At 40.4% G+C, this 16,184-nt stretch overlaps 1 non-coding gene across 1 annotated transcript; it reads left to right on the plus strand.

The window, feature by feature from the left end:
- The first annotated feature begins 12,595 nt into the window (after positions 1 to 12,595).
- Positions 12,596 to 12,705, plus strand: Gm24901. Its single transcript, XR_003949213.1, has one exon. It is a non-coding gene; the product is annotated as a U6 spliceosomal RNA (small nuclear RNA).
- The last annotated feature ends 3,479 nt before the right edge of the window (positions 12,706 to 16,184 follow it).

Genomic DNA, 16,184 nt, shown 5'->3' on the forward strand with positions numbered 1-16,184 from the left:
GATCTCAAAGAACTAGAAAGAGTGAGCTTGTTCAACAGTAAGTTACTAAATTGAAAATATTCTAGGCCTAGAATATATTGTATAGAGGCTAGAAGTTTCCAGAACTAGGTAGGTCTGGATTACCAGAGAGATGACAACTACTTCAGGGGGTTAAAAGTTACATTTACACACATACACACACACAATTGCCTCAAAGAGGTCTTATCAGGAAATATTCTAGCCCAAGGTACTAAGACTTCTAAAAGTCCAAAAAATCTTACTATTAATATTTGCACTCATCGAGCTTACTATGAACCTTTTGCCTCTTATCCACAATAACACCCTGTACATTAAACATCAAATTAACTTTACAGCCAAAGAGGTGCCTTTTACAAACAGACACATGGCCATGAGAAGGAGAAATTGGGGTCTGAGCTCATTGTCTCTGACTGACGGCCAATGCAGTTTGTATACAGATTAAATGTTCAAATTCTACAATTGCCCAAACATTTGCATGGGATGTGGTTTTCTCTTTTGTAATCACACACATAGTGTGTTCTGCATATTGAAGAAAGGCTGTAGCACAAGTGCAGTAAGAAAACAGCAGACCAGTTGGTCAGCAGGGGAAGCCATCCCTATACCACATACAGCTCGCACTCTTCCACTTATACATTTATAGTCTGCTTATTAAAAGAAGAACATGCTAATGACTCTCCGTAATTAATTCTTCTGTGAATATGAATGGGGCAGGACTGCGTCTGTATCAGGTAATGTTCTCAGAGTGTTTTCAAACATCCTGACGAGCCTCCGAGCAGGTTAGAGAATGGAGTTCTCAGTAAATATTGTCACAACCATTTTCTACTCTGAACAAATGACTTTCTCCCCCTTTCTAATGAGAATAAACAAACTTGATTTTAGCTACATGGCAGAGACCCTTTTAAATAGGGTTTGATTTGGAAGGCTTGTCAGACATAACTGCTTAGAATATTAAAGAATATTTGATGCTCAAAGTAAGAAGAAACATAGCCTTTTATTAGAATCACTGTGCTAGGCAGCTCCAAGATGGTCCCCTCGGGTCATTCCTTCTATCACTAATAACTTCTGTCATTCCTCTGCAACCCCACTGTCACTCTGTGTGACCAAAATGTCTGAAGAAGCTGTTATGACATGTAGCTTCAAATACCTGGTCATAAAAGACATTTTGCTCTCCCCTCCCCCTCCCCGCCCCTGTGCCACCTATACACACTTACCTTTACTCTCTCAGCCTGGTGGAAGCTAGCTGAACTGGCATGAGCCTCACTGACCTTGGAGATGTTCTATGAAAAGGTATAAATGGTAAATATCTAAGGTTTCTTCCCCACACATGGGACTTCCATCCAAGTGCCATGGGAGTGAACGATTTAAACTGACATATTCAGTATCATGAGTGCTTCTTAGTACTTCGATGAAGTCTCATGAAAGACTGTGAACCAAAATTTCCCAACATAGCTGCTTCTAAGTCCTAATTCCCAGAAACTGTGTAAGGGAGGAAACTGTTGTTTTATAGTAAGTTTGATAGTAAGTATTTAGATAAAAAACAGGTATATCACACACAACCCAAAAGTCACATGCACCTCTACCACTTGAATCCTCCCTTGCCCTTTTCCTCAGGTAACCATGCCACCTGACAAGAATGAGTTTTTTTTGTTTTGTTTTTTTTTTTTTTTTTTTTTTGGTTTGGTTTTTTCGAGACAGGGTTTCTCTGTATAGCCCTGGCTGTCCTGAAACTCACTTTGTAGACCAGGCTGGCCTCGAACTCAGAAATCCGCCTGCCTCTGCCTCCCAAGTGCTGGGATTAAAGGCGTGCGCCACCACCGCCCGGCAAGAATGAGTTTTATTGCTACAGAAAAGGGCAGTGGTGTGGGAAACACATCAGAAGCTCCTATAAACTATACTTCCCCATTACTCATACCCATGAAACTTCCTTTCTGCATACTTGGCTGTCTGATGTGCTTTGGTTCAGGGATATTTGCAAGCATGACCTTAATGGAAGTATCACCTGCTCCTAAGGGCCTGACTGCCTACTCTAAAATAATGCCAGCTAAGCTGTTGAAGGAACTCTGTGAAGAACCATGGCCTCAGGGAAGCTCTCAGCTGTATACAGTGGCAAGGATTATCCCAACCAACGCCACATATGAGCAAATCCACAGAGAGAATCTGCATTACAGCTAAAAAATAAAATAAAATAAAATAAAATAAAATAAAATAAAATAAAATAAAATAAAACAAAGCCCTGATACATGCCACACACTGTACTCTACAAACTATAAAGTATTTCCAAAATGTTAAGAAAGTGTGATAAACAATTTCTAAAATAAACTTTGCAAGCTAAGCACTCTGAAATCTACCAAGCATTCCTAAGACAGAAGCTGTGCTTGTTCTTAAGATCAGCGGGGTATCTGCAGTTTTGATTTCAAACAGATAATGCAGTTGGCTCACATTAAACCATAGAATTAACACTTACAACAGAAAGCATAAATATCACAAATCATCCAACTGATCATTATTATGCCATATCTAAACAATGCTTAAGCTTTCTCTAAAATGTCATCTCCTGAGCTGTAGTCTGAGATATATTAAAGGAACACCAGGAGCCGTTCGAACAGATGCCAATTTTCCTATCTTTCAGTTTTTGTGCATTTAAAATGTGATGAGTACTCCACTAATAATTAACTCATTTAAGTATTATTGACTCAGATAATACAGAAGTTAAACACTCCTTATATATTCACATGCATATTTATAAATACATAGCATATATATACACATACCATATATATGTATATGTGCATATGTATAGTAATTGTTTTCATGCTAAGATATATAGAATAATTCCCCTTTAAAGTATACGGACAATGAGTTTTACCATTGACATATGACATAGCCTAAATATAAAACGTTTCAAGTTTCTATAAGCTTAGACTTTATTTCCATTGCTGAGTGTAAATTGAAAGCAAAAGTCTGAGTTCTTTCAGTAACACAAGGTTTTTTTCTAATAAAAGCATACAGCTAACAAAATGTACAGGAGAGGCTTATTATGCATCCAAAGTGCGTTAGAAAATGTGAGTCTGGGCCACAGCATCTGGGGGAGCCATCTTGGGTCCGGGATTCCGCATAGACTAGTCTGTGCAGGGGAGAGTGTGGACTGCAGAAGCTAACAGCTTCTGGCTCAAGTGGAAGCCACAGAGCTTCTGGGACAGACCCCATTTCAGGCTCCAGACATCCAGGCACCTTCCCTGCCAGAGGAGAGGTGTCTGCCCCGCCCAGGAGGGCTTTGCCACAGCATCTAGGGGAGTCATCTTGGGTTCCCAGATTCCACCAAGACTGGTCTGCACAGGTGAGAGTGTGGACTGCAGAGGCTAACAGCTTCTGGGACAGACAGAAGCCACAGAGCTTCTGGGGCAGACCATGTTTCAGGCTCCAGACACCTGGGCACCTTCCCTGCCAGAGGAGAAGTGTACACCCCACCCAGGAGGGCTTCACCACAGCATCTGGGGGTGCCATCTTGGCTCCCAGATCCCACCGAGACTATTCTGCACAGGTGAGAGTGTGGACTACAGAAGCTACACAGATTCTGGGACAAGCCATGTTTCTGGCCTTCATCTTCTGCCAGGAGGCAGGTCCGAACAACAAATATCTGTCCACCTTCCCTGCAAGAGGAGAGCTTGCCTGCAGAGTGCTCTCATCACTGAAACTCAGGAGAGATCTAGTCTTCCAGGTCTGCTGATAGAGGCTAACAGAATCCTGAGAGGAACAAGCTCTAACCAGAGACAACTATAACAACTAAATCGAGAGATTACCATATGGTGAAAGGCAAACATAAGAATTTTACTAACAGAAACCAAGACCACTCACCATCATCAGAACCCAGCACTCCCACCTCAGCCAGACCTGGGTACTCCAACACACCCAAAAAGCTAGACCCGAATTTAAAAGCATATCTCATGATGATTGTATAGAACATCAAGGAGGACTTTAATAACTTACTTAAAGAAATACAGGAGAACGCTGCTAAAGAGTTACAAGTCCTTAAAGAAAAACAGGAAAACACAACAAAGAGTTGGAAGTCCTTAAAGAAAAACAGGAAAACACATCCAAACAAGTGATGGAAATGAACAAAACCATACTGGACCTAAAAAGGGAAGTAGACACAATAAAGAAAACCCAAAGTGAGGCAATGCTGGAGATAGAAACACTAGGAAAGAAATCTGGAACCATAGATGCGAGCATCAGTAACAGAATACGAGATGGAAGAGAGAATCTCAGGTGCAGAAGATTCCATAGAGAACATCTGTACAACAATCAAAGAAAATGCAAAATGCAAAAAGATCCTAACTCAAAACATCCAGGAAATCCAGGACACAATGAGAAGACCAAACCTACAGATAATAGGAGTAGATGAGAATGAAGATTTTCAACTTAAAGGGCCTGCAAATATCTTCAACAAAATAATAGAAGAAAACTTCCCAAACCTAAAGAAAGAGTTGACCATGAACATACAAGAAGCCTACAGAACTCCAAATAGACTGGACAAGAAAAAAAATTCCTCCTAACACATAATAATCAGAAAAATAAACACATTAAATAAAGATAGAATATTAAGAGCAGTAAGGGAAAAAGGTCAAGTAACATATAAAGGCAGGCCTATCAGAATTACACCAGATTTTTTCACCAGAGACTATGAAAGCCAGAAGATCCTGGACAGATGTTATACAGACACTAAGAGAACAGAAATGTCAGCCCAGGCTACTATACCCAGCAAAATTCTCAATTACCATAGATAGAGAAACCAAGTATTCCATGATAAAAACAAATTCACACATTATCTTTCCATAAATCCAGCCCTTCAAAGGATATTAACAGAAAAAAAAACAATACAAGGACGGAAACCACGCCCTAGAAAAAACAAGAAAGTAATCCTTCAACAAACCAAAAAGAAGACAGCCACAAGAACAGAATGCCAACTCTAATAACAAAAATAATAGGAAGCAACAATTACTTTTCCTTAATATCTCTTAATATCAATGGACTCAGTTCCCATCCAGTGGAAAAAAGACAGCATTTTCAACAAATGGTGCTGGCACAACAGGAGGTTATCATGTAGAAGAATGCAAACTGATTCCTTTCTATCTCCTTGTACTAAGGTCAAATTTAAGTGGATCAATGAACTCCAAATAAAACCAGAGACAGTGAAACATATAGAGGAGAAAGTGGGGAAAAGCCTTGAAGATATGGGCTCAGGGGAAAAAATCCTGAATAGAACAGCAATGGCTTGTGCTGGAAGATGGAGAATCAACAAATGGGACCTCATAAAATTGCAAAGCTTCTTTAAGGAAAAAGACACTGTCAATAAGACAAAAAGGCCACCAACAGATTGGGAAAGGATCTTTACCTATCCTAAATCAGATAGGGGACTAATATCCAATATATATATAAAGAACTCAAGAAAGTGGACTCCAGAAAATCAAATAACCCCATTAAAAAATGGGGCACAGAGCTAAACAAAGAATTCTCACCTGAGGAATACCGAATGGCTGAGAAGCATCTGAAAAAAATGTTCAGCATCCTTAATCATCAGGGAAATGCAAATCAAAAGAACTCTGAGATTCCACCTCACACCAGTCAGAATGGCTAAGATAAAAAATTCAGGTGACAGCAGATGCTGGCAAGGATGTGGAGAAAGAGGAACACTCCTCCATTGTTGGTGGAATTGCAAGCTTGTACCACCACTCTGGAAATCAGTCTGACAGTTCCTCAGAAAATTGGACATAGTACTACCGGAGGATCCTGCAATACCCCTCATGGGCATATATCCAGAAGATGTTCCAACTGGTAAGAAGGACACATGCCCAACTATGTTCATAGCAGCCTTATTTATAATAGCCAGAAGCTGGAAAGATGCCCTCAACAGAGGAATGGACACAGAAAATGTGGTACATTTACACAATGGAGTACTACTCAGCTATTAAAAACAATGAATTTATGAAATTTCTAGGCAAATGAATGGATCTGGAGGGCATCATCCTGAGTGAGGTAACACATCACAAAAGAACTCACATGATATGTACTCACTGATAAGTGGATATTAGTCCAGAAACTTAAAATACCCAAGATACAAGGTACAATTCTCAAAACAAATGAAACTCAACAATGAAGACCAAAGTGTGGACACTTTGCTCCTTCTTAGAATTGGGAACAAAACACCCATGGAAGGAATTACAGAGACAAAGATTGGAGCTGAGACGAAAGGATGGACCATCTAGAAACTGCCATACCCGGGGATCCATCCCATAATCAGCCTCCAAACGCTGACACCATTGCACACACTAGCAAGATTTTGCTGAAAGGACCCTGATATAGCTGTCTCTTGTGAGGCTATGCCAGGGCCTAGCAAACACAGAAGTGGATGCTCACAGTCAGCTATTGGATGGATCACAGGGTACCCAATGAAGGAGCTAGAGAAAGTACCCGAAGAGTTTAAAAGGTCTGCAACTCTATACATGGAACAACAATATGAACTAACCAGTACCCCGCCGAAGCTAGTGTTTCTAACTGCATATGTATCAGAAGAAGATGACCTAGTTGGCCATCAGTGGAAAGAGAGGCCCATTGGTCGTGCAAACTTTATATGCCTCAGTACAGGGGAACGCCAGGGCCAAGAAGTGGGAGGGAGGAGGGAAGTGGGGGGAGGGTTTGGGGGACTTTTCGGGTAGCATTGGAAATGTAAATGAAGAAAATACCTAATTAAAAAACTTCTTTTTAAAAAATCACAAAAAAGAAAAGAAAAAGATAATGTGAGTCTATCTGAAAAAAAAAAAAAAACGTAGAATTTGAAAGACTTAGATTTGAGTAAATCTGGGATTTTTCCTAACGTACATCTTGTCCCAAAGTATTTTAGAATTCACACATGACACAACAAGCTCATTGAAATCATGTGTTCGGTTTTGTGACTTGAAGCTTGGAAAATGTTAATGAAGTAGTGTCCTTGTTAAATACTGCCTCTGACTTCCTAAAGCAGGCCAGGAATTGTAGGCAGCTCTGCCATTTGCTACACCTGGATGAAACTCTGAGAAAACCTTGACTTTTCAAATTAGTGTACAGTGATACAGTAAGGTTATTTGGGATATTGTAAAGGCAGCATTCAAAAAAGCAAAATATTTCTTTACCAAGAAAATATCTAACTGGAAAGAAATTGTGATAATCAGATAGGCCCAACCATGAATCTAATTTTCCTCCTTTGTTAAAGAAAGTAGATTCCCACAGCTCTGGGATTTGTTGCTTCTGATAACATTATACTCTGGCATCATAGGCTCTATCAAGACCCATGAACATTTCCATGTGTAGCTCTGGGACAATCTTTAGTATAAGCAAATTCAACATATCTAGTAGACAGCAGCTGATTGGCACTGAACAGGATCTAGTATAAGGTGGCAAAATAATTGGAATTTCAGTCCCAGGTTAGTACTTTACTAGTTAAGAGATCTTGAACAACTCTGACTCCTGAGTCCAATATGTCAACAGCATTGATACCAGCTCCTAAATTTTGGATCTTTAGTCCTCAAGGGTCCCTGGGTCACAGCCAGGTATCCAGGGAGACATGCCTGGAGTGTGATGAAACCTGTAAATCCTATGGGAGGACTTGTCACTGGGGACATTTCCTAAAAGGATAGTGGGACTTACAGACAGAAGCCTAGCGTGGTTGTCCTCTGAGAGACTCTACCAGCAGTTGATTGAGACAGATACAGATACTCACAGCCAAACACTGGACTGAGGTTGAGGACAGAGTTGGAAGAGTTAGGGGACAGAGTGAAGGAACTAAAGTGGATGGTAACCCTATAGGAAGACCAACTGTGTCAACTAACCTGGACCCCTGAGAGTTCTCAGAGACTCCCACCAACCAAAGAGCATACACAAGCTGGTCTGAAGCCCCCTGGTACATATGTAGCAGAGGACTGCCTTGTCTAGCCTCAGTGGGAGAGGATGTGCCTAATCCTACAGAGACTTGATGCCCCAGGGTGGAGGGATACTAGGTGGGGGAGCACCCTCTCAGAAGGGAAGGGAAGGTGGATGGGGGAAAGAAGTCTTTGAGGGATGACCAAGAGGGGGGCAACATTTGGGATGTAAATAAATAAAATAATTAACAATAAAAAGGATAGTGGGGACTTGAAGCCTCCTCCTCTATTGCACACTGTTGCCATAGGACCCAAAAGCAACAGGGCAACTAAACACTGACTAGAACATCCAAAACTATGAGCCAAAAAATATCATTTCCTCCTTATAAGTAAAATGCCTTGGCTATTCATTACTATAGTAATGAAGCAAGACAAAAATGCCACCTAAAATTATGTACTGAGAATCCAACACAATAATTTATAAGTGGATCTAGCAATGTGGCCGGCACTCGGTGGACTTCCTTAAAGTGAGTAATGATCCCCAAAGTTCTCATGCTTCTGAGATTCCAGCTCTAAAATTTTCCACTGGGAAGACAAATTTTCCATGGAAGGCTCATCTCTACTCACAGTGGTGCTTCCAAGACTACAATAAATAAATAAATAAATAAACAAACAAACAAACAAAACCCAAGAGCCTAGTTCCTCCTGAGGAAATGATTCCTTGTCTTCCTCTAGGTCAGTAGTTCCAAAAGACCATTGGAAAACACAGATATTTACATGATGATTCACAACAGTAACAAATTACAGTTATGAAGTAGCAACAAATTAACTTCATGGTTGGGGGTCACCACAACATGAGGAGCTGTATTAAAAAGTTGCAGCATCGTATCGAAACATGACCTGTATTAAGTGGTTGCAGAAGGTTGAGAAACCACGGACCTAGGTCATCCTATGGCTTTCTCAAAAGTTGCTAGATAGAATTTTACTCCTAACTCCAATTGGGCACAGTTACTATCCATACTCCAACCTGTTGTCCCAACTGCCCCCAGTCTGTGAGAAAGCCTGTCCACTTAAACAGGTAGTTTTGCTCTAAGTGATACACAGTTGTCACCACTGATAAGCAGGGCTGCTCCAACTCCATACCCCTCACTTTAATTTCTATTTGGTTAACAGCTGACATCCACTAATCTAGCCATCATCTTCTCTGCAAATAGGTATTTATTTATTATTGCACATGGCAAAGTAATCAGCTGAACCTGCACACTACTCCAGTAAGTACTTCAAGTTTTCCTATCACTTCATCTATAGGTTTGTCTGTTGTGTAATTCTGTTACTTTTAACTACTATTCATTGAGTGCTTTACTCCTCACAAACATATATTTGATCTTCATGAAAATTCTACATAGAAGGTAACCAGGCATTATTCACTTTTTTCAGGAACCTGCAGAAGGTTTAAGGCAATGGGCCAAAGCTACTAGCTAATTCCTTGTCAAGTAAACTCATCCTATGTCTCATGGTTTAAAACATGACCTTTTCTGCCCTATTATAATGTCTACCAGTGTCACTGAGTGTTGTATGCTAATGAATTTTCAATACAGATAGTCAAACAGCATCAGGGTTTACGCATCACATTGGATGATTAAAGAAAGCAATGCTTTACCAAGCAACATTCTCTTCAATTTGTATTTAAGATATTGGTTTTCACATGAAAGTAAAAACTGTAAAATCCAGGTATTTTTTTAGGTTATAAAAATTACACATGTTAATTGCATAAAGTGTAATTAAAGATAATATAAAAGATAAGGAATGGTTAATGCATTAACTTATGCCCATGACTGTTCTATAGTGAATATCAGAAGTCCTAAATGGCAGAGAACAATGAGTTATGGGGCTACTTCAGCTCTGGGAGGTGAAAAATACTTTGGAGCAAGTAAGAATATGATAAGTTATTATGCTCAAACTGGATGCAAGGGTTAGGGTTTTTGCATTAATGACACTATTTATTGAATATTTATCATTTATATATTTTGTATTCTCTTCCCCTCCCCTCTCACCCCTCAGCCCTGCTTATCAGTGGTGACAACTGTGTGTCACTTAGAGCAAAACTACCTGTTTAAGTGGACAGGCTTTCTCACAGACTGGGGGCAGTTGGGACAACAGGTTGGAGTATGGATAGTAACTGTGCCCAATTGGAGTTAGGAGTAAAATTCTATCTAGCAAATGCTAAAAAAGTCATTTCAACCACCCCTTATAGCTATTAACCCAAATAAAGCTGTGAAGCCACTTTCAAGCAGTCAGCAAAACTCATCTGTGCTGCCCTGCACTTGATATTCAAGCCACCTTAAGTGAGCTGTGATTTGCAGAGTCAAGGAAAAGAGGCATCAGCTCTGTTTCTTGTTTCCCCCAAGGGGTAATAATGTAACAACCCATAGCCTCTCCCAAATCACTTCCCTTAATTGCCATGCATTTTATTTTGCAATGGTTAGTTTTAAGTGTCAACTGGACACAATCTAGAATCACAGGGGAAGAACTGTCACTATGGGATTGTCTGGCTAAGGTTGGACTGAGGACTGAGGACATGTCTACGAGGTACTATCTTGAAGTCTTAGTCACTGTTCTATTGCTGTGAAGACATCTAAGGCAATTCTTATAAAAGAAAGAAATTAGTTGGAAGTTTGCTTACAATCTCAGAGGTTTAGCCCATTATCATCATGGCAGAAAGCAGACCAGTATGGCATAGGAACAGTAGCTGAGAGCCTTGTATCCTGATACATAGGCAGGAGGGGGAGGGGGAGGGGGAGGGGGAGGGGGAGGGGGAGAAAGACTGAGCCTAGTGTGGCTTTTGGAACTTCAAAGTCCATCTGAGGTGACACCTGTCCTACTCCTTCCCAAAGGCTACACCTCCTAATCCTTCCCAAACAGAGACTAAGCATGCAAATACATGATCATATGAGGCCATTCTCATTCAAAACACTACATTGGATTATATTAATTTATGTGGAAAGACCGAGCCTAAAGGTGAATGGCACCATTCTTTAGGCTTGGGTCCTGGACTGTATAAGAAAGAGAAAAATTAGCTAAGCACAAGCACACATTCAGTTATTCATGCTCTGTCCTGGACAGCGCATAAAACTAGCTCTTTCAAGTTCCAGCCATCTTGAGTGTCCTGCAGCAGTAGACTGTAAGTAGCAATGCTTATCCTGTTCTCCCCTAAATTATGTTTGTCAGGGTATTTTATCACAGCAACGGGGAATGAAGCCAAGAAGCGATGGAGTGGAAGTACAATGTGAACAAAGCAGAATTTATGTCAAGAATGACTCAAGATTGGGGCCTGAGAAACTGCTGGACAGTGAAAGCAGATAATGAGAGAAAGGGACAAGAAGGCTTTTCAAGAATCTTCTTCAGTTATGTTGACATTGGCCATTCTCAAGGGTAGATGGAGGTACCATGCACAGAAGGAAAGACATCTGAGTGTGTGGCTGCACTAATGCAACTTGAAATTTGTCTCAGGTGGTATCTGTATGATCTGCATAGCTGGGAAATCACCATGATTACCTCAGTCTTCAAGAAGATGAGCCTGAGCCTCTTTGAAATCAGCAGGATAGACAGCTGAAAGTGTCAAGTTGATTTTGCTGCAGCTGACTAAACTGGGTAGAGCTTGCACCCATAACACTATCCACCCCCAAAGTAATAACTCATTACTAATCATTATTGAAAAGTATTTTCAAACATTCCTTTTGCCTCCTTTTGCTTTAGTTTCCTTTAGTTTTTTGTTTGTTTGTTTTTTGTTTGTTTGAATCAAGTACATCTCCATTTCTTTTCATTCAATATGCAGAAACTGTGGCTCAGAAATATAACAGAATTTCTATAGCAGCAGCTATATAGCAAGTACATAATTGTTAGCTTGACACCTTAATACTAATTCAAAAATAATTTTAATTAGTTACTTTTGCCTTTTCAAGTCTGCAACAGTGATGGTTGTAGGGTCATGCTTCTGGGGTTGGAATCTTATCCAGGCAGTCCTCTTAAGCCAATTCCTGGATAAACAAGCAACCTTCATGTTATAATTTACATATCACAATCATAATAGGTGTGTTGCACACATTTTTTTTTATTATTCCTTGTGCTGCTGGTCAGTTTTTGTCAAGTTGATACACCTAGAGCCAACTGGGAAGAAGAAAGCTCAATTTAGGAATGGACTCTATCAGATTTGCCTATGGACATGTCTACAGGGTATTTTCTTGAGTAATGATTGATATGGAAGGCCTCGGCCCACAGTGGACACTGCAACCTCTGGACGGGTAGTCTTGGATTATATGAAAAATCTGGCTACACCAACTATGGAGAGCAAGCCAGTAAGTGGTGCTCTCCTGTGGTCTCTCCTTCACTTCCTGTTCCTGCCTTGGCTTCCCTTGATGATGGACCATGACTTATAAACCAAATAAAGCCTCCTCTAGGCCAAGATGCTGATGATTCTTTATATTAAATTCTTTCTGGAAAAATAACTACTGCAGTACCTGTCCCCTAAGTGACTAGCCATGGCCATAAATGAGGACAAATATTCCATATAAAAATTTTAGTGATAGAAGATGTCTACAATCACTTATAAAATCCCTGAACCTAAGGTAAAAAATCTTGAGATCTGGTGGAGGACATTTGTTTCAATTATTTTTACACAATAGAACATACTCGCTTTGGCAACATATATACTTTTAAAAATTGAATGATACAAAGAAAATCTGCATGGTCCCTGCACAAGTAAGACATGCAAATTTGAGAAAAGAGTTTGAAAGTACCTTGGGTTCCAGGCCATTACTCTCTACACCTCATCTGTAAGCTGTTGCCTGAAGGGTGGCCTTGGCATTTCAAGTAAGATATCAAATTAAAAGACTCTATTTCACCAGCAAAAGATGGTTAATAAATCATGATCCTGAAAGAAAATGTTATGGTCAAGGGGAATTTCGTTTTGATCACAGTCTGTCTCCTATGTAGTTTTAGAAAACTGATTTTATTTTAAAGTCTATTCTTGTAATGTTTTTGACCTGTATTTTGGCAGGACACGATGAACTAAGCTCCCTGGGGTTTAAGTAGACTCAGAGTAAAATGGATTAAGATTTATAAAATTGTGGATGTCTTTCATGTGAGGAAGTGCCCTCTTTTTCTGCTGAAAGAATCCCTGAATTGGGGACAGATGATATCCTGGAACACATAAGGTTCATTCAGAGCAGCTGCTAGCCTCACTTCACCTCATGCTTCAATAATATCTACTCTGCATACATCTCACAACATAAATCATTAACCTGGTAAAAATATGCTAATATGTTATAAATAAATACCCATTCAGTGGTGTATTATTAAAACATTTTACTTTTTTATTATTGGGTATTTATTTCATTTACATTTCCAATGCTAACCCAAAAGTCCCCCACACCCTCCCACACCCACTCCCCCACCCACCCACTCCCACCTCTTGGCCCTGGCATTCCCATACGACCAATGGGCCTCTCTTTCCACTGATGGCCGACTAGGCCATCTTCTGATACATGTGCACCTAGAGACACGAGCTCGTGGTGGTGGGGGTGGGGGATACTGGTTAGTTCATATTGTTGATCCACCTATAAGGTTACAGATCCCCCTAGCTCCCTGGGTACTTCCTCCAGCTCCTCCATTGGGGACCCTGTGATCCATCCAATAGCTGACTGTGAGCATCCACTTCTGTGTTTGCTATGCTTCGGCATAGTCTCACAAAAGACAGTTATATCTGGGTCCTTTCAGCAAAATCTTGCTAGTGTATGCAATGGTGTCAGCGTTTGGAGGCTGATTATGGGATGGATCCCCGGGTATGGCAGTCTCTAGATGGTCCATCCTTCAGTCTCAACTCCAAACTCTGTCTCTGTAGCTCCTTCCATGGGTGCCTTGCTCCCAATTCCAAGAAGGGGCAAAGTATCCACACCTTGGTCTTTGTTCTTCCCGAGCTTCATGTGTTTTGCAAATTGTATCTTATATCTTGGGCATTCTAAGTTTCTGGGCTAATATCCACTTATCAGTGAGTACATATCATGTGAATTCTTTTGTGATTGAGTTAACTCACTCAGAATGATGCTCTCCAGGTCCATCCATTTGCCTAGGAATTTCATAAATTCATTGTTTTTAATAGCTGAGTAGTACTCCATTGTGTAAATGTACCACATTTTCTGTATCCATTCCTCTGTTGAGGGGCATCTGGGTTCTTTCCAGCTTCTGGCTATTATAAATAAGGCTGCTATGAACATAGTGGAGCATGTGTCTTTCTTCCCGGTTGGAACATCTTCTGGATATATGCCCAGGAGAGGTATTGCGGGTTCCTCCAGTAGTACTATGTCCAATTTTATTAAAACATTTTAGATGGTATAGATCTACTGCCTATAAACATGTTTAAAGTGAACATCAGCAATTCCTGCTCTGATGATAAGAATACATGTTTTCCAGAGTGAGGGTAACCAAGTTTTAGTTTGTAGATCACACTTTGTCTCTAGGTTGGTCCTCAAAGATAAGAGTGGGAAGAAAGAAGAGAAGGGAGATGTGGCAGACTGGGAGTAGCCACAAAAAGCAGATGTTTGCCCTTCACTTCATACAGAAAGTGGTGACTATAATGTTCTCACTCCTGACATCTCCAATGTCTTTGAAAAGGCAAATGAGCCAGCATTCTGTTTTATAATTAAATCAATTCAAACAAGAGGAAATGGGTACAAATTCATAGGCTGGTGCTTGTGGTCAAAGCAGCTGTTTGAGTGAGGATGGAAAGCCTCTAAGATGCAGCAGTAAAGGACTTGCAATTCCTTTAATCATGATGGAGGCTCACAACGACATGACTTCACTCTCTGAAATAGTTTACATCAATATTTATGACTATAAAAAGCTTTGACTTACACTTGATGTGTGACTGCAATTCACTAAAATTGGGATAATGTACTTTCATTTTTTTTTCTTATTAAGGAGTTTTTTTAAACATCCTTTTTTTTTTTTTTTTGTAGCACTTGTACCAGAGAAAATGGTTGAAAGAATTATCTTTGAATTTAAAGTTTAACTCCCAACCACCTATCTGCGCAGACTCATGCCATGTCCAGCTGGCTAAGCCCTAGTAAGATAAAGATGGAGGCTGATGCTGAAGCTAACTTCAGAGAGACATATGGAGATTCCCACAGCACCTGTTAGTACAGAAGAGGAAACCACAGTGTAAGGTAATCAGGTGGCTATTGCTCGGGGTAACAAACCTTCCAGTAGGCTTATTAACCACAAGATGTTAATTCTCTTACATTTTAAAGTTCACCAAATGAGCTATTCAGTGTCTGGGGATATATCTGTCCTTTGACCACTAGATCAAGAAGAATTAACCTTTTCAAATTGGCGTATGAATGCCTATTAAAAGGCATACAGTGAATAAAGTCTGAGGATGCCAGAAAAGTCATGTTTTATTGCTCACTGAAGACCTATATCAAAGCCCGAACAGCTTGGGTACTGTGATGGCACCTATGGCAAACACTACCAGTCAATTGGCTCGTATCATCTTTGTACTCTTTAATAGAATTGTGACTTTGACAGCTGTACAGTTAACTAAGAGAGTACAGTCTCCCAAGGGTAGTCATGTCACCCAGACCTGAGGTTCTATATGTAGGTCAAATCCTTAAGAAGCAGGTTCCTGGGGCTGGTGAGATGGCTCAGTTGGTAAGAGCACCCGACTGCTCTCCCAAAGGTCCAGAATTCAAATCCCAGCAACCACATGGTGGCTCACAACCATCCGTAACGAGATCTGACTCCCTGGTGTGTCTGAAGACAGCTACAGTGTACTTACATACAATGAATAAATAAATCTTTAAAAAAAAAAAAAAAGAAGCAGGTTCCTGCTGGGATAGCAGAACAGAGTGGTGAGTAGCAGACTTGGGTTTGCTGCCTTCTTCCCTCCTAGGATGAAAATTTGGGCCTAGAGGAACCCTGTCCATGTGTTACCATAGCAACAAGATCCAATGTGAAGAAAGCAGCCTCAGCCTGTTCCTGGCAGAGTCTGCAAGGAACTAAACCAGTTCTTGGCATATTCTTGCCTTTTTGTCGTATGGAAAGAGAAAGCCCTCAATTCTTACTTTTTTTTTCCCATACAGTGTATTTTAATCATACTCGTTCCCCTCCCCCAGCTGCTCCCAGATCCTCCCCAACCCTCTACCTACTCAACTTCACATTTCTTCTCTTCAGAAACAAAAACAAAGTATAGAAATAAAAAACAAACCAAGGAAAGAAGGA

The sequence above is a fragment of the Mus musculus genome, chromosome 1 (genome assembly GCF_000001635.26).
Source record: "Mus musculus strain C57BL/6J chromosome 1, GRCm38.p6 C57BL/6J".
In the NCBI taxonomy this organism is placed as follows: Eukaryota; Metazoa; Chordata; class Mammalia; order Rodentia; family Muridae; genus Mus; species Mus musculus.